Raw genomic sequence first — 22,041 nt, forward strand, 5'->3', positions numbered from 1 at the left:
CCTATTCTCAAACTTTAAATGGGTGAGATCTCTGGCTTTCTTGAATTATGAAGCCACGAGCTCATCTTCGGATCAGAGTGCCAAGTGGGCCATTTTTGGTAAGCAGAACTGGCGCTGTGGGATGAACCAAACGCAGAGTTAAGGCGCCCAACTCGAGCGCTCATGGGACACCATGAAAGGCGTTGGTTGCTTAAGACAGCAGGACGGTGGCCATGGAAGTCGGAATCCGCTAAGGAGTGTGTAACAACTCACCTGCCGAAGCAACTAGCCCTGAAAATGGATGGCGTTGAAGCGTCGAGCCTATACTCTGCCGTCAGCGGCAAGTGGGGCGGCAACCGGGAGCGGGCGTTAGTCTTCTCTCGCGTCGTCACGAAGCCCTGACGAGTAGGAGGGTCGCGACGGTGAGCGCAGAAGGGTCTGGGCGCGAGCCTGCCTGGAGCCGCCGTCGGTGCAGATCTTGGTGGTAGTAGCAAATACTCCAGCGAGGCCCTGGAGGACTGACGTGGAGAAGGGTTTCGTGTGAAACAGCCGTTGCACACGAGTCAGTCGATCCTAAGCCTAGGAGAAATCCTATGTCAATGACGGCGTACAATATACTCGAGTGTCCGAGAAATAATAATAAATATTATACGAAAGACACACGCCCGTCGGGCGGAAAGGGAATCCGGTTCCTATTCCGGAACCCGGCAGCGGAACCGCTACAATTCGGGCCCTCGTAAGAGTGTTCGTCGGGGGGTAACCCAAAATGACCTGGAGACGCCGTCGCGGAGATCCGGGAAGAGTTTTCTTTTCTGTATAAGCGTTCGAGTTCCCTGGAAAACCTCTAGCAGGGAGATAGGGTTTGGAACGCGAAGAGCACCGCAGTTGCGGCGGTGGTCCGGATCTTTTCCCCTCGGACCTGAAAATCCAGGAGAGGGCCACGTGGAGGTTTGTCGCGCCGGTTCGTACCCATATCCGCAGCAGGTCTCCAAGGTAAAGACGCCTCTAGTCGATAGAATAATGTAGGTAAGGGAAGTCGGCAATTTGGATCCGTCACTTCGGAAATAAGGATTGGCTCTGAGGAGAGGGGTCGGTGTCCGGGCGCTTGGTCCGGGAGAGCGGGCTGCGGACTTCGTGCCGGGCCTGGGCGAGGTGAAAGGTCCGGCGTTCTCGCGCCGGTCCCGGGATCCGAGCTCGGTCCCGTGGCCTTTGCCCCTCCCGCGGATCTTCCTTGCTGGCGAGGCTTCCCGTGGCGGGCGCGAAGCCGTCGTGGTCGGTCCTCTTCGGCCGCCATTCAACGCTCAGCTTCAGAACTGGCACGGACTAGGGAGATCCGAAGTCTAATTAAAACAAAGCATTGCGATGGCCCTCGCGGGTGTTGACGCAATGGTGATTTCTGCCCAGTGACTCTGAATGTCAACACGTGAAGAAATTCAAGCAAGCGCGGGGTAAACGGGCGACCGATCACAGTTTACCCATAAAACGACAGTGGAAGGATAAAGCGATCCCAGGTTCTGGGCAAAGCGTCCGGCCCTGTCGTAGCGGCGATCGGCAGCGTAGCCTAATAGCGAGGTACGCGACGGTGACCCGTCTAACGTTGTCGGGGTTGCTGATGGTGGCGAATGCGTGGCCGATCGACTGATCTGGCGCTGAGAATGCACAGTTCGGGGTCCGAGGCATGCTGAAGCTGTCATACATGCGACCCTTAAGCATTTGGGAAGCCCTCTGGGCGATCCCAGCCCATCCATTGCACGGTTTGGGACGTAAATTTTATTCGGCATGCTTTGGATCGGGGGCCTTCTCCCTTTGGGCGTCACCCCCGGTAAAAATAAGAAGTGGGAAATGGGGGGATCGCGTCCATGTGCGAAAAACCCAAAACCCTTTTCCAAGTCAATTGTTTTTGCTTGGTAAAAAAACCGCCCCCTACTTCTAAAGGATCCTTCTTGTCCGGGTTTACGTAAACGCGTAAAAATGTGCGCTGAAAGGGGAAATCCCAGGTGTGGATCCCGATTTTAGGGGAAGGGGAAAACCCCCGGGGCGAGTATCCCCCCGGCACCCCCGGGGGCGCTTATGGGGGGCAAACCCCCCCAAAACCCCCCGGGGGGTTTCGTAACCATGACTCTTTTTAAAGGTACCAAAAATCCCCTCGTCATCAAATTAGTGACGCGCTTTAAGGGTTAAAAAAAATTTCCCCACTGCCCCCCTTCTATTTGTCTACGAAACCCTCCCGGGGGAAGGGGGTTTGGAAAAATTAGGGGGGAAAAAGACCCTGTTGAGTTTGCCCTATTCGGGCATTTTAAAGGGAAACCCCTAGAGGTGTAGCATAAGTAGAAAGGGAAACATCCCCCGGTTTAATACCACTACTTTTAAATTCTTTTCCCTTCTTACTGGGTTTAGGCGGAGCGGGGTTGCCCCAGGGCTTCGCGCCCCGGCGGTAAACGGTGGTTTCAAAGAGCCAAGCGGTCAAGTGGCTGGGGCCCTGGGGCCGATCCCTTTTAAATACCCCCCGCGTGATCCGATTCGAGGACACTGCGGGGGGGGGAAAGTTTGACTGGGGCGGAAACCTTTTGTCAAAAAATAACGCGGGTTCCAAAGGCCACCCCACGAGGACAAAAACCCCTCGCGTGAGAAAAAGGGAAAAAAACTGGCTTGATCTCGATGTTAGTACCCCTAAGATTTGGCAAAAGCACGGCCAAACCCTTCCTTTTGGGGCTTGAAAAGTTTTCAGCAAGGGGTTTTCCAAAAATTTTACCACAGGGAAAACGGGCCCTTTGGGGGCCCAAAGCTTTTATACCGAGGGTCGCTTTTTGACCCTTGGGTGTCGGCTTTTCCCCTATCTTTGCAAAGCAAATTCGCCAAGCTTCGGATTGTTAAACCCCCCACAGGGGAAGCCGTGGGCGGGTTTTTTTAAAAACCGGGTTTTCCGTAGACGGGGGGTTTGTTTTTTACCCTTTCCTGGGGGGGGAATTTCCCCTTTTTTGCATAAGTTAACCCCGCCCCCAGTAAGGGAATGAACCGGAGGTTCGGAAAAAATTTTGGGGGGTTCCCGGCCTGCCGGTTTTCCGAGGCGGGGCCCGGGGTGGTTTCCGAAGGCTTAACCATCCGGTTGGTTTATTAATTCCTGAACGCCCTCTTTTAAAGGCCCCCCTTTTTTAATCCCCCCCTTCTTTTGGGGAAGGGGGTTGGGAAAAAATGTTTTTCCCCTTTAAAGGGAAGGTTTCTCTTTTGGAAGGGGTTTTCCCGGGAAAAAGGCAACACAAAATTTTGTGGAAACACCCCCAAGGGGCCGGGGGCCCGGGCCCTTTGGGGTTTCCGTCGGGGCAACCCGACCCCGGGGTTTTTCCCCCCCCCCGGGCGCCACCCCCCGGGGTTTTCCGTGGGGTAAAACCCCCCCCACCGGCCCTAAAAAACCGGCACGGGCGTTTTTAATTAACGGGGTCGATCATTGGGGTTTTCCCCCAAAGGGGGGTTAAAAATTTTTGGGGGGAAACCGGGAAGGGGTTTTGGTTTTTCCTTGTACCCTGGCCCCGGGGTGTTGTACCCCGGGGGGAACCCCAAAACCCCGCGGCAAACGGGGTTTGTGCCCCCCAAAGCCCCCGGGCTGGGGTTTTTCTTTTCCCCCCCGGGAAAGAAACCCCAACAACGGGTTTCCGCCCCCGAAAGCAACACGCCGCGAACGGATTTTGGAAAAATTTTTTCCTGCCCCCCCCCCGGGGGGGGCCCGGGCAAAAAGCAACACGTGGGCGTTTAAAAACGGCCCCTTGGAAAAAAAAATTTTCCCTTCCTTTCCCCCGCCCCCCCGCCGGCCGGGGGGAAAACCCCCCAACAAAACCGCCCAACGGATTTGGGTAATTTCTCCCTCCCCCGGCCAAAAGGGAAAACAGGGCCGCGGAACGGAAAACTTTGTAAAAGAATTTCCCCTTTGGGGGGCCTCCCCCCGGGGGCCCCGAAAAATTAACCCACGGGGGCAAACGGATTTTTGGGAAAAAAATTTTCTCGCTCGCCCGGCGAAAGCAAAAAACGCCCGAACGATTGGGAAAATTTTCGCTCCCCGGGGCCAAAAGCAACCGCCCGAGGCGAAAACCTGGGAAGAAATTTTTTTTTCCCCCGCCCCCGGCAAAAGAAACACCCCGCGAGGGGGAAAACTTGGGGAAAAACCCCGGGCCTTTGCCGGCGGCGGTTTTCGCCCGCCAACAAAGAAACACCCCCCGCGATGGGAATTTATTTACGGGGGGCCCGCGTGCCCCCGGGAGGTGTTTCCCCCCAAACAATAAACACCCGCATGGGATTTGGGGTTTAGGGAGGGGCCTTGCCGCCGGGGGTTTGTCGCCCCCCCAACAAAGAAAACACGCCGCGATCGTACTTGGGTTAGGGGCCGCGTCCCCGGGGAAGGGGGCCCGCCCCCAAATTTTCAAAAAAAACACGGGGGGCCGCTATGGGCCGGGAAAAAATTTCCCCGCTCCCCGGGCGAGGCAACGCGCCGCGAGCGAATTTGCGCCGGGTTCCCGATTCCCTCGCTTGTCCCGCAAAACGAGCGAGCAAATAGATTAATTAAATAAGGGACCCCTTGGAAATTTTTTCGTGAAAAACACTCCGGCTTCGCTTATCGGAAATCCTCCCTGCATTGCCCCACGTATGGGTTCGTAGAACCCTTGAAGTTGTGCATCCGACGGGGTGGTGCCGGGAATTACCGATATCTAATAATCGTGTCGCGGGGGTCGTGCGGAGCGTCAAAAAGTACAAACCTTTGTCCAAACCGTTTTTTCCGTTCGTAGCATTATCTCCTCTTTTGGGGGCCTACTCGCCGTCAATTGCCCGGAGGTACCGCCGGCGGGCGCGGATTTTGGAAAAAATCATTCGGTTGTCCGGAGGTGTCCCCCGCCCCCGGAGGTGCCGTCCGTCCCCATTTTGAGGGCCGGCCCTTTAAATTTTGGGTGCCGCACGATTACTCCCGTAACGAGCCTCTGGGTTTTGCCGCGCCCCGTGATTTCGCATCGGGCAAATTTTGTTTCCGTCCCGGGTAACCGGGTCCCCCGCGTTTGCGTTTTTGCGTACATCCGTAAATACAAAATTATGTATCCGAACTTTGGGTTTTGAGAGCCCCGTTTCGATTTGGGTTAACGACAGCGCCCCCCATGCCCAGCGAGCGCCGAATAGTAAAATTTTGGGCCAAAACTTTTTTAACGTAGTTTTCCCCTTTTTTTTGCGGCGCCGTAAATCGTCTTTAAATTTTTTCCCGGAGGTACCCCGGCGTCGTCTAAACTTCGAGAAATTTGGGTTTCTTCCAGTCCCCCGCCCGTCCCGAGGTGTGGGCCGGTCGGCCGGGGTTTCCCGGGGGTTTGGGCCCGGGCCCGGAGGTGTCCCCCGGTGGGCCCGGGGGTTCCCCCGGAGGTGTCCCCCCGGGGGGCCCCCGGGGGTCCCCGCCGGGGCCGTTTTTTTTTCCCGGGGGGGTGCCCCCCCCCGGAGGGGGCCCCGGTGGGCCTTTTTTCCCCGGAGGTGTCCCCCCGGCCCGGAGGTGCCGCCGGTGGGGCCCGGGGTTTCCCCGGGAGGGTCCCCCGGGCCCCCGGAGGTGCCCCCCCGACCCGGAGGTGCCCCCCGGCCCCGGGAGGTGCCGCCCCCGGCCCGGGGTTTAACCGTCGGTGCTTTACCCCCTTGCCCCCCGGCTTTTGGGTTTGTTTCCTTTTTAAATTTCTAATTTCTTTTGTTTGCCCTTTTGGGCCTACGGCAAATCGTGAAATATTTTATCGTAAAATAGGATTTTCGTGGGTTCCCCTCTTCGCGACAAATTTCCATTTTGGAACCCGCGCCTTTCGGCGCTCGCGCCGCATCGGCCGTGCTTAGGCCGTGCTTCGCCGCCCCGCCTGGCCGGCCGGTTGGGTACTATAGAGTACGCCCGCGCTGGGGCGGGGTCGAACAAGTCGACCCGATTTTCCCCGGACAGTCGTAAACGTATTTCCTCGAGTCTCTCCCCACCCCGGGGCGTGTTTCAAACCGTTTCCCGTCCCGGGCGCCAACCGTTTTGCCGGTTTGGGTTTGGGTATATAAGGGGGGGTAGGAGAGATTAATATTGTCCTTTCGCGCCCCTGGGACGTTGAAACAAAAGAATCGCCCGTAGGGGTTTCGAGAACGGTTTTGTCGAGTCGCGACTCTCCCAAGGGAAAGAGAAATTTAATAAAATGTTTGTTTTGGGGAAACCACGAATATATAAATAATTCGATCGTCGCAGAACCGCCCGCCCCCAAGTCTTCCATGCTTGGGGGTTTTGCTTGTCTCCGAGAACTTACTTTCCCTCTCTCGCGCCCGTCTCGTATTCCTCTTCGCCGGGGATTACGGTGCGGCTCTTCTCGTTCTCCCCTGAACGCGCGAAAATTAAAAGCACACAAAATTTATTACACCAGCGGGGCCACAAGCGGTGCCCGAAAGACCGAATGGCTTTTAAATTGTGGCGCGCACCCCTCTAGTGGGGTTGGGCCCCCGGGGTTTCCCTCTCTTTTTCGTACGCAGCAGGGGAATCGTCGCGCTTACCGACATCTACTCCCCACGGATACGTTTTTGGGGGGAAAATTGGCTTTTTTCCCCGGCTCGTTTTGTAGGGCCGAAAAAAAAAATCTTTTTGGGGCGGGTTCGGGGGTGCGGTTAAACGGGGTTACGAACCAACAAACACCCCTCACGTCTAAGCATCCCCCATCTTCGATCTAGCCCAGGGTGAATCGCGCGGTCTCTCAAACCGCCCATCATAACTTTTTGGGAGAAGAACACGATTTTTTTTGACTTGTGGTTTTTTAACAAAGGGGAGGAGGTTTTAAAGAGAGGCGGGGGGGCTTTGGGGGGGTTTACTCTCCCTCCTTTTTTTTCCCCTTCGTACGTTTTTACAAATGCTTTAAAAACACAGCAAGTGTCCCGACCGGCTGAGCAAGCCCCGGGGGCAAATAAAATGGCACATCAGCTTTTTGGGCGCCGCGTGGGGTTTTTTGGGCGGCATCAAAACGCGCGGGGCCCGCGAAAAAGACTGCGACAGTTTTTCGGGGCCTCGCCGCGAGTTACTCCCTTTGCGAGAAAACCGAACCCAAGCGCCCTTTGGTTGATCCCCGGGGAGTCTAGCTTGTCTCAAAATTAAGCCTTTGCATGTCTCAGTGCATGCCAAATTTAAGGTAAACCCCCCCAAGGGTTTAAATTAAATCATTAGGGTTTAAATTAAAATTTTGTACCCACATTTACTTGGAAAACTTTTGGTAATTCTAGAGCAAATACATCAAACAGATTTCCCCGACCAGTGTTTGGGGGGGACCCTTTTTTATTGATAAAAACCAAAATCGGTGGCGGGCGGGCTGCCGTTCGTCCACCGTTTATTTTGGGACTCTGAAAAACCTTTGTCTGATCGCCAGGGTTTCCAAGAAACCGGCGACGCATTTTTCAAAAATTTTCCCCTTATAAACTGTCGGGGTTGGTTCTCGCCTACCATTTTTTGTAACTTTTTAAGGGGAAAATCGGGGTCGATTCCCGGAAAGGGGAGCCTGAAAAGGGCTCCCAAACCCCAAAGGAAGGCAGCAGGCGCGAAAATTTAAACCCATTTCCCTGCACGGGGAAAAATTGACGAAAATAACGATACGGGTCATCCGGGCCCCCGAAATGGGAATGAGTACACTTTAAATTTTTTAAACGGGGTTTCCCTTGGAGGCAAGTCGGGGTGCCGCAGCCCCGGTAATTCCGCTCCAATAGCGTATTTTAATTTTTTTTGGGGGTTTAAAAAAAGCTCGTATTTTAATCTGGGGTTGCCCCCGCCCGGGTTCCCCGCTCGCGGTTTTTTAACTGGCTTTAGTGGGCCCCTACCTTTGGTTTGGCTTCGCGAGGGGCCCAAACTAATCCCCGTCGGGTTTTTTTTACTGAGTGTCGATCGGGCCGAAACGTTTTTTTTGGGGCCCCCAATTTAAAGAGTTTTTTAAAAGCGGGCTCCCTTCCCCCTAAATCTGCTGCTGTTTGGAAAAAATGGAAAACCCCCTGGGTTTCTTTTTTTTTGGGTTTTCCCGGAAACCCCGGGGTTAATGATTATGGGGAAAACAGATGGGGGCTTCGTTTTGGGGGACTTTGAGGTAAAATTTCCGGGTGTCGCAAGAGGGAAAACAAAACCTTTCCCAAAAAAATGTTTTCTTTAAATCAAAAACAAAGTTAGATTTTCGAAGGCAAATCAAATACCGCCCAAAGTTCAAACCATAAACGATGCCAGCTAGCGATCCGCCGAATTTCCCTCCGATGACTCGGGGGGAAATTTTCCCCCGGGCCCCCAAAACCTTTTGGGTTTTCCGGGGGAAAAAAGGGTTTTAAAACCCTGAAATTTTAAGGGAAATTGACGAAGAGCCCACCGGGAGTGGAGCCTGCCTTTTTTTTGGACCCCAACCGGGAAACCTCACCGGGCCCCAGACCCCGGGGAAGGGTTTGCCAGTTGGGATACTTTTCTTGTTGGGTGGGGGTGGTGCAGGGGCCGTTTTTTTTTGGTTTGGAGCGATTTTTTTCGGTTAATTTCCGATAACAAAACAGACTCTACCTTTCAAAATAGGGGGACCCATGGAAATCGGGGAATTTTTTAAAGAAAATCTGCCCGTTTTTTTTAGAAAAAGTGCCACTTTTTTTGAAAAAAATAAAATGTTCTTTCAAAAAGAGGGGGTGTTTGACCACACAACGCGCAGGATTGTAAAAAACTACTTGAACGAGCTTTTTTCCTGGACTTTGGGAGGGTGGGTTATTCCCCGTTTACTTTGGGCCCCCCAAGATCCCCGGCCCCTTAATTCCCCTTGTTTTTCTTTTTAGGGGGATACGAAAGGGAAATCAATATACAAAACGCTTCCCAGAACGTCGACGACTTAAAAACCCAGATTGCGATATGAAATTTGGGAAATATCGAAGGGGAAGTAATGGAGAACGTCCATTAAAATTTTTTTTAAACGCATGGGGCCTTGCAAAAAGGGGGATGGTGGTCATTTTGAGCACCATTAAAAATTTAAACCCCGCTCTTTTCAAGCGCCCAAAGCCCAAACCCGCTTTTTTAAAGGCAAACCAAAGTCCATCCCCTTTTTAAAGAGCGCCAAATACTTTTATACAGGGAAAACATCTTGTTCGAAAACATAATCTTTTTTTCTCACGTTTTTCCTTAAAAAAAAGGGAAAAACGGGGCTATTTTTAAGTAAATTAAAAAAATGTATTAAACGAAAAAAAAATTATAATACTTTTAAAATTGCCTTTTTTATAATAATTATAAAAACTTTTTTAATACTGCCTCGCGAAATCCATTTTTCGGCAACCCCGGGTGTTTGGGTTTCGCCCGGACGTGCCCGCGAAGCGTCCAAACGCGTTGCTCCCCGTCCCCGGACCCTGTTGCCCGTGCCCTTCCCGTGTAAACAATTTTCTCCCATCGAGTCCCGTGGGGCCTTTTTTAAACAAGAAATTTTTTAAAAATTATGGGTTACGGAGAAAATTTTCTCTTAAAATTTCCCCTAAAAGTTATGGAAATTTTGAAGACAAACGGTATGAAAAGTTTTTAAATTAAATTTCTTTTTGTTAATATTTATCACTTTAAAATAATATCTATCACAATACATATAAAAAATTTGTGATTAATTTTAAATAAACTGTATAGAAAAAATTAAAACAAACATATTTTATTTTTCTTTTGATACATTTATTATTTTTAATATAATAAAAGAAGAAATTCTTAAATTCCCTTTCCCCCATTGTTTTTAGATTCGTTCTTTGGGTCGAATCCTCGGGACGTCGAATTTCGAATGTTTTTTTTTTAAATTCCTTTTGTTTACGCCCAAGGGAAAACTAAAAACCCAAAGTGTACCCGCCCCCTAAGGGGGGTGTGTAATCGCCTGATTTTCTGATGGTCCTCGAGGACCCCGATCGGCCGGGCCCCCCTACCCGAGCTCCGAAAATTTGCGCAGGCCCCCGAGCTTCCCCCGAGAGAGCGAGCCCGGAACAAATCTCGGTACGGGGACAATTGTAGAAATGAAAAACTAATTTATAAAATTTTAACAAAAATCTGTAATAAAATAAAATTTTTAAAGTAAAAGGGGGACAAGCCAAAACGCGGTGAAAAATGCGTTATCCTAACGAAACTAAAAAATTTTTTCCCTTGAATTAAATACCGGTGCACAAGGACCAAATTTTTTCTTGGACAAAAAGGCCCCGATTTTAAAATATGAAATAATTTTCATATTTTAATTTAAATTTTAATAAACCCCCCTTTAACCCCCCCACGGAAAAAAAACTGCTTTAAAAAAAGCGTTTGGGTTTAAACCCCCATTAATATAAAATTTCCCGAGAAAAAATGGGTTCCGGGGTTTCCGGGGGGAGAGTGAGTGAAGGGGTTGAAAACGTGGGGTATTTTTGAGGAAAGTGAGAAAGGGGAGGGGGATAGGAAAAAAGAGGTGAGAGGGTGTAGAAAAAAAAGGGGGGAGGATTGAAAGGGTTGGGAGGATTTAAGGGGGGGGTTTAAAAAGGAGAAAATAGGGAAAAGGGGAGACACTGGGCCCGTAGACACGTGGAAAAAAGGGTTGAGGAGAGTAGGTTTTAGGAGTGGGGGGCAGTAAAATAAAAGATAGGGAATTCCCTGGGAATTTACTAGCAAAATTTGGGCGAGTTGGGCATTGGGGGTTTCAAACCCAAGGGAAAGAAAGCGATAAGAGGGAAATGATTAAAAGAAGAAATATTTGAGTAGGAGGTAGAGTCAAAAGAAAATAGGATGTTAGAGGGGGGGAAAAAAAGGGGTGAAGGAAAAAATAAAAAAGAAAAAAGGGAGGGCCAGAAAGTAGAGGGTTTGGGGAGGAGGGGGAGGAGCATATGGGAGGGAATAGGATTTTTTTTAAAAAAGAAAATAAAAGGGGGGGGGGAGGTAAGGAAGAAAAAAGGAAAAAAGCCTTAAAAAGGGGGCAAGAAGACGAAATCTGAATGGAGATAGGGGGGATAGAAAAGGGGGATTTTTAAGGGGAAAGATGGAAGAGATAGGGGGAAAAATTTCAGGAAGTTAGGGGAGGAAAAGAAAAAAATTGAAGATAGAATTTGGGGGAAAAAAGGGGGAAAAGGGGAGAAGAAAGAAAAGAAATTTAGAAAATAAAATAGAGAGCCTTGGGGAAAAGAGTTTATAGATTTGGGAAGCCCAAAAGTAGAGGAAAAGGCAAAGAGGTAAGAGAAAAAGAGGGGGGGGAAGAGGGATTTAAGGGGGTAAAGGACCCAAAATGGAAAAGTGAAGGACCTAGGAAGAAATTTTAAAAGGGAAAGGAAAAAAAAAAAGAAACCCCATATTTAAAAAAAAGGGGAAGGGGAAAGGGGGTTAAAAAAAAGTAAGAAATTAAAGAAAGAGAAAAGGAAACCAAAACAGAGATAGAATGGATAAGGAATTTTTGAAAAGGAAAAGGGGGGAAAGGGAAAGGTTTAAAAAGGGGTAGTAAATTGGGGAAATGGAGAAAAAAAAGGGCAGGGAATGGAAGAAGAAAATTGAGGAAAGAGGGTGAAAAAGAAGATGATTTAAAAATGGAAGAGGGAAAATAAATTGGGGACCAATTGGGATCGCGGGGAAAAAAAGGAGGGAAAGGAAAAAAATTAGGACCCGGGTATTGGGAAGGGTAAAATCAATTTTTGGTGGAAATGGGGAAAAGGGGGAAGGTTTTTTAAAAAATTTTGGGAAAAGGGGAAAAATTGAGAAAGTAAAGAAAATAGGGGGAAGAAGGGGTATTAAGACAGGAAAGGAGGGAAAAAAAGGGGTTTAAAAAAGGGGGAAGATAAGAAAGGAGGAAAAAAAGAGGGGAGAACAAAAATTAAGAAAGAAGGGGGAAGGAGAAAGGGGGGGGGAGGGGAAAGGGAAAAGAAAGAAACCCGGGGAAAAAGGGAAAAAAAAAGGGGAATAAAGAAGAAGGAAAATAGTTTTTGGGTTGGTTTGGGGGAAAGGGGTTAAAAATAAGGGGGAAAAAAATTTTGGAAGGAAATAGAAGATTGGGAGGTGGGGGTGATTATGGAAACATTTTAGAGGAAAAGGGGGGGGGGCGATTAAAAAAGGTTCCCCAAAGATTTAAGGGGGGAAACAAGGGACCCAAAGAAAAAAGAAAAAAGGAAACCCATTTGGGGGAAAATTTTTTTTATGGTGGTAGGAGGGAGGGGAAGATAAAATAAACAGGAATGGGAGAAAAGGGGGAGGAAAAAGATGGCGGATTTAAAGAGGAAGAGAAGTGGGGGGGTATAGGCGTATACATCCCCGGGGCATGGAAAAGGGAAAATTTGGGGAAAAGAAGGGAAGGGTGGAAGAGAAAAAAAAAATACTGGACGATTTGGGGGGAGATTTTCAACGCAAAACAGGGAGAAAAGGGGGGGGGGGGTGGGGGGGGGAGGAAGGGAAAAAGAATCAAAGACAAGAAAGTTTTTGAGGAAGGGGGAAGTTGATAAAAGGGGTTTTGGGAAAAAGGGGGGATGGGGAATTTTTTTCGGAGGGATAAAAGGGTTAGGAAGGGGGAGTACACATATAAAAGGGGGAAGAGGGAATTTGGGGAATAATTACTTTGGGGGGAGAGGATAGAGTAAAAAAAGGATAAAGAATGGAGGTGGGAGATAACATAGAAACGGACCCTCCCCCTTTATTTTAAAAGCTGAAAAAGAGGGGGGCTGAAAAAGGGAAAAGGGGGGAAAAAGGCAAAAAAAAGGGGAGATGGCCCAAAAAGGGGGGGAAAAAATAATAAAAGGAAAAAATTGGGGGGGAGGGGTGGAAGGAGGGGATTTAAGAGGAGGGAGAGGAAAAAAAGGAAAAAATAAAGGGAAATTTAGAGAAGAGAAAAAGAGAGTGGAGAAGGAAAAAGGGAAAAGGGGTTGGGGCTGGGAAATTTTTAAAAGGGAAAAAAGTGAGGGGAAAAAAAAAGGGAAGGAAGGGAAAAAAGGAGGAAAAAAAGGATTAGAAAAGGGAAGGGTCGGAATATAAGCTTGTGTAAAAAGGGAAAAGGGGGAAGAGGAGAGGAAGTATATGAGGGGTGGGAAAAAAAGACAGGGAAAGGCAGAAGGAGGAAAGGTTTGGAGAGGATAGAGAGTCGAGATATAATAGATTGTATGGGGAAATGGAAGGAGGAGGGTTTACCGAATACCTGAGAAAGGGATGGGGGGAAAGTAGATGGAGAAGGATTATCAAGTTCAGAATGAACAATGAGGATTAGGTGGGCGAGATACTGGGAAGAATAGGGGAAAGAATGTGTAGGTTATTGCGGGATAGAAAATGAAACAGGGGAAGCATGTGATAGGAGATGTGGGGGAGAAGGGTGAAGGGAAACTGGTGGGAAAGAATGAAGGAAATACTGGCAGGAAGGAGAGAATGTGGACAGGAATGAGTCGAGAGGAACTAGAGAAAAAGAGGTAAGCAGTGGAGAACGGACGAAAGGAGGGAGGGAAGGGGAAAACGGATGCAGGAAGGATGAGGGAGTATAATGAGTTATGTATAACTGAGGTGGTGGAGATGTATGGGGAATCGGAAGCCGAAGCGAACGATAGGTAGGGACGGCTCTTTCTCTCTCTAAAGTATTAGATAAGTAGGTTAAGGTAGAATTAAGTTATTTGTAAATAGGATGTAAGAGTAGAGTTAAGAGTAGATATAAGTAACATTGTAGAGGTTGTAAGGTGGGGGAACGCTCCTTCAAAAGCGCCTTCAATCCTTAGGAGACGAATAAAGAATTGAACAGAGAAAAGTATAGAATCGAAAGGATCTGAATAGCTCAGCTGGAAGAACAGTCGCCCGGCAAGCGAAAGGTCTCGGGTTCGATTCCCGATTCAGCGATTTTCGGATCTATATTTTTCTCTTGCATTCATTTATTTATTTTCCGTAGGGGGGTTAAAGGGGGTATTGAAATTAAATCTCAAATATGAGATTATTTCATATTTAAAATCTTGGCCGTGTCCAAGTAAAATGTGGTGCCTTGTGCACCGGTATTTAATTCTAACGGAAAATTATTTAGTTTCGTTAGGATAACGCATTGTCATCCGCGATTTGGCTCTTGTTGCCCGTCTTATACGTTAAATTTATATTTATATTACAGAGCCTTGTTAAAACTCTTATATTTGATACACGCTGGCTTAAAAAATGCGTTTGTTTACCAACATTAATATATATAACAGAGAAAAGTATAGAATCGAAAGGATCTGAATAGCTCAGCTGGAAGAGCAGTCGCCCGGCAAGCGAAAGGTCTCGGGTTCGATTCCCGATTCAGCGATTTTCGGATCTATATTTTTCTCTTGCATTCATTTATTTATTTTCCGTAGGGGGGTTAAAGGGGGTATTGAAATTAAATCTCAAATATGAGATTATTTCATATTTAAAATCTTGGCCGTGTCCAAGTAAAATTTGGTGCCTTGTGCACCGGTATTTAATTCTAACGGAAAATTATTTAGTTTCGTTAGGATAACGCATTGTCATCCGCGATTTGGCTCTTGTTGCCCGTCTTATACGTTAAAAATCTACTATGTTAGGCAATATTCTCCTCTTCGGCGTGGTTTTCGAGCCAGGTATCGCATTTATGACTTTGTTATTCGACCCATCGCATTGTCGGTAGAATTTCGAAACATGTATAATTGTATTTGCGTGCTCGAACAGCCGAAAGAGGCGAATATTTGCTAAGGCTCAGTGCCTATTGAAAATTGAGAGCGTCTTTATAATTTAGAAATATTTACTTGAAAATTGTAAAAGGTTTTTTCACCTTCTGATTACTTGCCCTCGTTATTCGATCGCAAGGAATTATTGCATTGATCTCTTGTTTGATTTCTTGGTTGATTGAAAATTGATTTATTGTCTTCATCGTACGTTGAAGACTACCGTTGGCTATATTTCGCATACGTTCAAATGCGAGGCGGGCGGTATGTTTAAAATTGTCACGTATTTTCGGAGCGACGAAGCAAGGTTAATCGTAGAAATTGAAAATATTCGACGCCGAGATGTTATTCCGGTTGTTTTCGATTCCGCGAGCGAGGAATCTACAAAAACTCGCCTTTGTCTCGCGTTTCGGAGCGTGATGGGGCAATCGTCCGCGAATAGGATTTAGCACGTGTGCCACGCGTCGATCGGATGAGCCTTAGCTGCCGAATTCCGCGAGGATCAAAAATGAGTCTACTCGAGGAGTCTGAACTGAAGAGACGTCTCCGTGTATATCAGCGAAAAGAGCATCGCGCGAATTTATCTCGTTCTAGAGCGAACTTCCGCGTTTTAATCTTGTCTGCGAGAGTTTTGAATAAAACTGCTTTGCCTCAAAAGTGAATTTCTCCACCTTTACAATTTTCTCCGCATCCAGTCTCCTTCGTATCTACGAGCCGACTTATAAATAAATAAATTTGCCTCTGCGCGGAAAATTAAAACAAATCGAAGGTTCTCGCACAACTTGTGAACTGCAGGACACATGAACATCGACATTTCGAACGCACATTGCGGTCCACGGATACAATTCCCGGACCACGCCTGGCTGAGAGTCGTTTTAGTACCCCTAAACTACTTGCGCCCGAAAAGCGCGCACGGCCACGACGCGGGCGACCAGAGAATGGCGCGCGCGTCGCCTGTGCTCTGTGCAACGCTTACAATGGGCGTACGAGCGATCGTTGGACGTTCGCCCGAGGTGTCTGTGCCGCGCCGACCAGCCGCGGCGCAAATCCTTGCGTCGTCTGAAATGACACACCGAAATAATAATGAGAAAGAGAAGCGCACAAGCGTGTAAAACGTTGGCGAACGCGCGCCCAGAGAATGCTGCGCGAATTAAGAGGGGGAGCGTGTTTGTGTATCCAAGTCGTGTGTGTACGCGAGAGCCGAGGAGAAATGGGATGAGAGTAAGAGCGCGCGCGAAGGGAGCAACAAACGGCCAAAAAAAGTGTCAGGGCGGTGAATGGCACCGCTTTCCCTAGAGCGGCGCGTGCGTCGTTGTCTCCCGAAAGTAGGTAGCGCATGTCTCACCGTCTCTCCTCTCCGTACATCACACAGACTGACCGACTGCTCTCGCACTCTGTGCCGCGTCTCTCGGTGCGATAGCGCTCGCGCGTCTTATGCCGAGGCGCCCTTGCCCGCACACATAACGGTATTACGGAGAAATATACGGCGCGTCGTCGTCCGGCGGAGAGAGCATTCGTAATCCTTTACCTCTTTACGGAGAAGGGTTTTGAATCGCGAGCCGACCGCGTGTCCGAGTCCACGAAATTTTCGTAAAGCAAAAAAAAAGGACCGGCGCGCCGCGTCGTGTACTCGTCGAATCGATTCCGCCCGAATTTCGTATATAAAAGAGAAAGGAGAGCCGAGAATTTCGAACCCCGCGATATATCGTCTCCATTACCACCAACGAGTGTGTGTGCGGTTAGCGCCCCGGCGATTTGCCTTCTCGCGTATTTCGTGTGCTGCCGCTGCTGCTCTCTCGTCGACGCTCTCTCTCTCTCCCTCTTATATATTATAGAAGAGAGACGACGATGAGCGACGCGGAGGAGGCAAACGGCTACGAAACTCACTATGCGACGACCTCAGAGCAGGCGAGATTACCCGCTGAATTTAAGCATATTATTAAGCGGAGGAAAAGAAACTGACCAGGATTTCCTTAGTAGCGGCGAGCGAACAGGAAAGAGCCCAGCACCGAATCCCGCGGTTCCGCCGCAGGGAAATGTGGTGTTCGAAAGGATCCGCTTATCCCGAGGTGCCGCGTCGCGTCCAAGTCCATCTTGAATGGGGCCACTTACCCGTAGAGGGTGCCAGGCCCGTAGCGACCGGTGCGCGCCTCAGGGAGAATCTCTCCTTAGAATCGGGTTGCTTGAGAGTGCAGCTCTAAGTGGGTGGTAAACTCCATCTAAGGCTAAATACGACCACGAGACCGATAGCGAACAAGTACCGTGAGGGAAAGTTGAAAGAACTTTGAAAAGAGAGTTCAAGAGTACGTGAAACCGTTCAGTGGTAAACCTAAGAAACCCAAAAGATCGAACGGGAGATTCATCGTCAGCGGCGCTGGCTTCGCGTCGGTCGGCGATGTCCCGCGGAGTCCGTGCCAATCGATCGTCGGAACTGGGTATAGGGGCGAAAGACTAATTGAACCATCTAGTAGCTGGTTCCCTCCCCGAAGTTTCCCTTAGGATAGCTGGCACTCGGCCGTTCCGACGGAACGCGCGCGATTCTCATCTGGTAAAGCGATGATTCAGGCCTTTGGGGCCAAAACGACCTCAACCTATTCTCGAAACTTTAATGGGTGAGATCTCTGCTTCTTGAATTATTAACCAGCGAGTCATCTTCTAAGGGAAGGGAAAGATATGTGGGGTTGACCCAGGAGGGGCGGGGTGGTTAATGATGGTAAGGGGGAGCCATGGGGGGTGTGAGGGAGGGAAATATGGGGGTGAGCAGGATGAGGAGGGAAGCGAATTTCCGAAGGTAGGGGGGTGGGGGATAGGGCAAGCGAGTATGTGGGGAGGGGGGGAGTGAGCAGAAGTTATTGGGGGTGTAGGTGTAGGAACGGTTGAATGAAGGGGGGGACAGGGAGTGGAGGTGAGTTGGGGTAAGGGTTTGGCGGAGGTATGAGGAAGGGGAACGGCATGGTTGGGAAATGGTCCGAGGAGGAGGAGCATAGGGAGAAAGTAGGGGGGGAGCCGCGGTGCAGTGTGGTGGGGGGGGATGGGGAATTGGGTTTTGGAGAGGTTGGAAGGAGATTAGGGGAGTTGGAGCTAGGATTTGTTAGGGTGTGGGCGGTGATTGTGGGGGAAGGGGCGATTTAAGAATCAGAGTGCCAGTGGCCATTTTGGTAGTCAGAACGGGCGCTGTGAGATGAACCAAACGCAGAGTTAGGCGCCCAACTCTACGCTCATGGGACCCAGAAAGGCGTTGGTTGCTTAAGACGCATACTGTGGCCATGGAAGTCTGAATCCGCTAAGGCGTGTGGTACAACTCACCTGACGAAGTCAACTAGCCTTGAAAATGGGATGGCGCTGAATCCCCCCGCCGTCGAGCTTATACTCTGCCGTCATTTGGCAAGGGGGCGGCAACCGTAAAGCGGGCGTTAGTCTTCTCTCGCGTCGTCCCGAAGCCTGACGATAGGAGTGTCGCGGACGGTGAGTCGAGAAAAGTCTGGGCGCGATTTTTTGCCTGGAGCCGCCAGCGGGCAGATCTTGGTGGTAGTAGCCAAATCTCCAGCAGGCCTGGAGGACTGACGTGGAGAGGGTTTCGTGTGACCAGCCGTTGCACACGAGTCAGTCGATCCCTACCTAGGAGAAATCCTATGTCAATGACGGCGTACATATACTCGAGTGTCGAGAATAATAATAAATATAATACGAAAGAAAACCCCAAACAACACGCCCGTCGGGCAAAAGGGAATCCGGTCCTATTCCTGAACCCGCAGCGGAACCGCATACAATTCGGGCCCGTTGTAAGAGTGTTTCTTCCGGGGTAACCCAAATTACCTTGGAGACGCCGTCGGGAGCGCCGGGAAGGAGTTTCTTTTCTGTATAAGCATTCGAGTTTTCCTGGATAACCTCGCGTTACTGCCAGTAATCTCTTTTTTTTCACTCTAATCCTCCCTCCTTTTCTTCTTTTTTCCTTCTCTCCCTCGGACCTTGAAAATCCAGAGAGGGCCACGTTGAGGTGTCGCGCCGGTTCTTACCCATATCCCGCCGCAGGTCTCCAAGGTCAAAGAGCCTCAGTCGATAGAATAATGTAATTTAAAAAAAGGGAAGGCGCAAATTGATTCGTTAACTTCGGAAGAAGGATTGGCTTGGAAGCGGGGCTGACGTGCCGGGCCTGGGCGAGATGAAACGGTCGGGCTTTCTCGCGCCGGTCCCGGGATCCGAGCTCGGTCCCGTGCCTTGGCCTCGCCGCGGATCTCCTTGCTGGCGAGGCTTCCCCGGGCGGCGCAAGCCGTCTGGTGTCCTCTGGCCGCCCATTCAACGCTCAGCTCAGAACTGGCACGTGACTAGGGGAATCCAACTGTCTAATTCAAACAAGCTTTGCGATGGCCCGCGCGGGTGTTGACGGCAATGTGATTTCTGCCCATGCTTCTGAATTTTACGTGAAAAATTCAGCAAGCGCGGGGTAACTGCGGGAGTAACTATGCTCGCTTAAGGGAGCCGCCGATTTGGTGGTTTCATGCGCCAACCCACCTCCTCGCGGTGAGAGTCGGGCACGTCGGAACACCCTCCCGGCGGCCAACGGGGCTCATGGCTTTGGCGGAGCGGCAACGCTCGCTCCGGGTCCGTGGGGGTTCCAGCCCTTCGGGTCTGTTTACGGCAGGCACCACAAAAGAGAAAAATATAATCCCGGCGGCAGCTCGGCCGCAGGTCCTTGTCCATTCGCCACCCTCTCTGACCCCTCTCCAGGATCTTCTTTATCGGCCGCCCCTAGGCCACGCCGCCGCCCACACCCTCTGCCCCCTGTCCCTGCTCCCCCCAAAGCAATACTTCCCATGCCCACACTGTTATCGTGCGTTCACCACGAAGACCGACTCGGCCATCCATCGCCGATGTGCACACGAGTCCATCGTCAACGAGGAGGTTTAACGCGAGAGGGTACCCGCCAATGGCGCGACGACGAGAAGCGGCATGATGACGAGGGAAGGAGGCGCTTGCCGCGAATCGATGCGTTAGGTTATGAATCAACATGCTGTTTAACCGGCGTTCCGATTATATCGATTATAATCGCCCGTTATAAACCATGAAGCGTATGCGAGTTAAAGGATGTCGAGACCACTGTGGCTGCGATCGCTGCCCGCGCTGACGATTTGAGTCGACCGTTTTGCGCGTGGGACGATATGGGCTTGTTTATTTGCGTCCCCACAAAAATTCTGTCAAAAAACGCGAAGCGAGTGGAACTTTAAGTGTTCCTCTATACTTCAATTCTCGGCGTACAAAGATATTCAGAATTTTCTTTACGACTGCGAATCCGCGATTGTCATACGTTCCGGAATCGTTTTTTGCAGAGAAAGTGTTAATCAAAAGCCAAACAAGCCGCGTTCGTCAATGCATAATGTCCTCCGCTGTCAAGTGCATAGCGCTCATGCAATCATTTCGTGATAAGTGCGAGCGTTTCGTCAAACTCAGTTGAACAACGAAATGAAGCTCGCTCGCAAAATCGTGTATGCTTTAAATGCTTGCGCTCGGGGCCTATTCGCCGAATTGCCGAGCCAACAGCGATGCAACCACTGCAGTCGGCTCATCATTCTTATTTGCATTCGAAAATTTAATCGAGCTTTTCAAGAAAAGATTCGGGAAGCTGCGAAACCAGCGTGAAAACGAATGCTAAGTCCGACGCCTTTGGACGGTTCCAATACGCGCCGTGGCCACTCAGACAATCGAGCCGCCGACTTTTACGACCTCCCGCGTTTCTCCTCCAACCGCGGGGTGAACATCCACACCGCTGAGGGCCGACGCTTTAAGGTTCGCGCGCTAATTGGATCAGGGATCCATTTTTAGTTTTATATATCGGAATCTTTCCTGTCAAACCATACGGACCAAGCGACAAAGAACGATTACAAATCAAAGATCGGGAAACCAACACGATGCCGCAAAGTCGCGCGTGTTTCCTTCGAATGACTCCTTGGCGCGTAAATTCGACCCCCGGTATTTCCAATCACCGTGTACGTGTTCCGAAGACACGGCGTACGCGGCTTCGCAAGTTCGACCTGTCGATGTGGCCGTCACTTGAAAAAGGGCCTTCCCTCGCGGATCCGGATCCGTCGACAAAATAATCAATCCACTGCTTCTTGAGCCGACGTTTATGGGCTCACTTTTGATGCGCGACTGGAGGCAAGGTCCGCTCGGTACCCCCACAGCTCACTAACTGCGCTCGGTTGGATTAATTTCCGGTCCGACCAAAAATAAAGGAAGCTTCAAAGAAGCCGTTTTAAATTGCGTTCTCGGTCCAAGATATAGCACTCGTCTCCAGCGGTTCTGGGATGATAGGAGATCGCGCCTCAATTCCTCCTCACGGAGGAGGAAGAGATTTGTGAGCGCACTTCGTGCAGACGCATAGTCGGTTGTCCCGACGCGCTGATACGTCGTTCGACTACCCTTTAAATTTGTCCCCTCCGAGCGAAATCGGATAGTCTCTTTCCATGGCGCGGTCGCTGTACAAACGCGCATGGAAAACATTGAGAAATCGATCGTAACTTAATTCGCTATAACGAATTTCTAGCGGAATACGAGTCCTCGGACCATATGACTATCGTCGACGAGTCGGAAAAACCGAGTATTTGCCCGTTTACTCCGCACACCCCTTGATTCGGGAAGATAGTTGCAGCGACTAATGACGGGTCGTTTTCAACGCGTCGGTGCCGAATAGGAATGGCACGTCGTTAATGACTTTTTCATTAATAGGGCCCCAAATTACAGCAAGATCTACTTGCCGTGTTATCGCATGGCGACGGTGGAGCTCTTTGTACGGCCGACATCGCCAATGTTTCGGCAAATTCAAATTCATGAGCAAGATTCAGAACTACCAAAGAATTCTCTTTGGGTAATCAAGCGGAAGCGCCCGTGTTCGACATTCCTTCGCTTGTTAACGGTCACGTAATGGTCTCGCTACCGCTCCGTATCTCGAATGCGGAGTATGAAAACAAGCTCGCCTTGACGAGGGAGAAAGAAAGTTCAAGGGCCGCTGGGGTTCTTATCTAGGAGAGTCTATTGAGGTAGAACGAAGCCCTGTTTGGCAGCGGATGATAGAAAATCTTTAAAAAATTACTCGCGTTCAATTGATTGAGTTAATGGAGGAAAAGGGGGGATTTCAATTAAGGTCTAAATGCGGCCTCAAATTCGATCAAACTCTCAGGATTGTCTGTTGGGGAAACCAATCGGACAAGTAACCGATAATCTAAGCCTGACGGAAGATTCACCTAAAGTTCTCGGCTGTCATGGATGCATAACGAAGAGTCGGTTCGATGAGCAGATCGGTGTCTAATTTGCGCGATCAACAGATCTTTTGTGGTCGACATTTTTTTTTTGTTTTGAGCAACGTCAGTAGTACAGACGCGAAAAATATCGAGGACGTTCTCCTGATCGAACGAGGACGCAGTATGTCTGCAATTTGACTTGAGAACCATTGCATTA

General features: G+C 49.7%; 3 pseudogenes; 2 read left to right on the forward strand and 1 right to left on the reverse strand.

Annotated features, from left to right (window-relative positions):
- LOC146719827 (large subunit ribosomal RNA) lies at window positions 1–2,967 on the forward strand (annotated as a pseudogene; the record flags this gene model as incomplete).
- Window positions 2,968–16,506: 13,539 nt separating this feature from the next.
- LOC146719828 (large subunit ribosomal RNA) lies at window positions 16,507–18,647 on the forward strand (annotated as a pseudogene).
- Window positions 18,339–18,914, reverse strand: LOC146719829 (uncharacterized; annotated as a pseudogene).
- Window positions 18,915–22,041: the final 3,127 nt, after the last annotated feature.

The sequence above is a fragment of the Nylanderia fulva genome, unplaced genomic scaffold (assembly GCF_048542155.1).
Source record: "Nylanderia fulva isolate GAGA-0341 unplaced genomic scaffold, ASM4854215v1 Scaffold843, whole genome shotgun sequence".
In the NCBI taxonomy this organism is placed as follows: domain Eukaryota; kingdom Metazoa; phylum Arthropoda; class Insecta; order Hymenoptera; family Formicidae; genus Nylanderia; species Nylanderia fulva.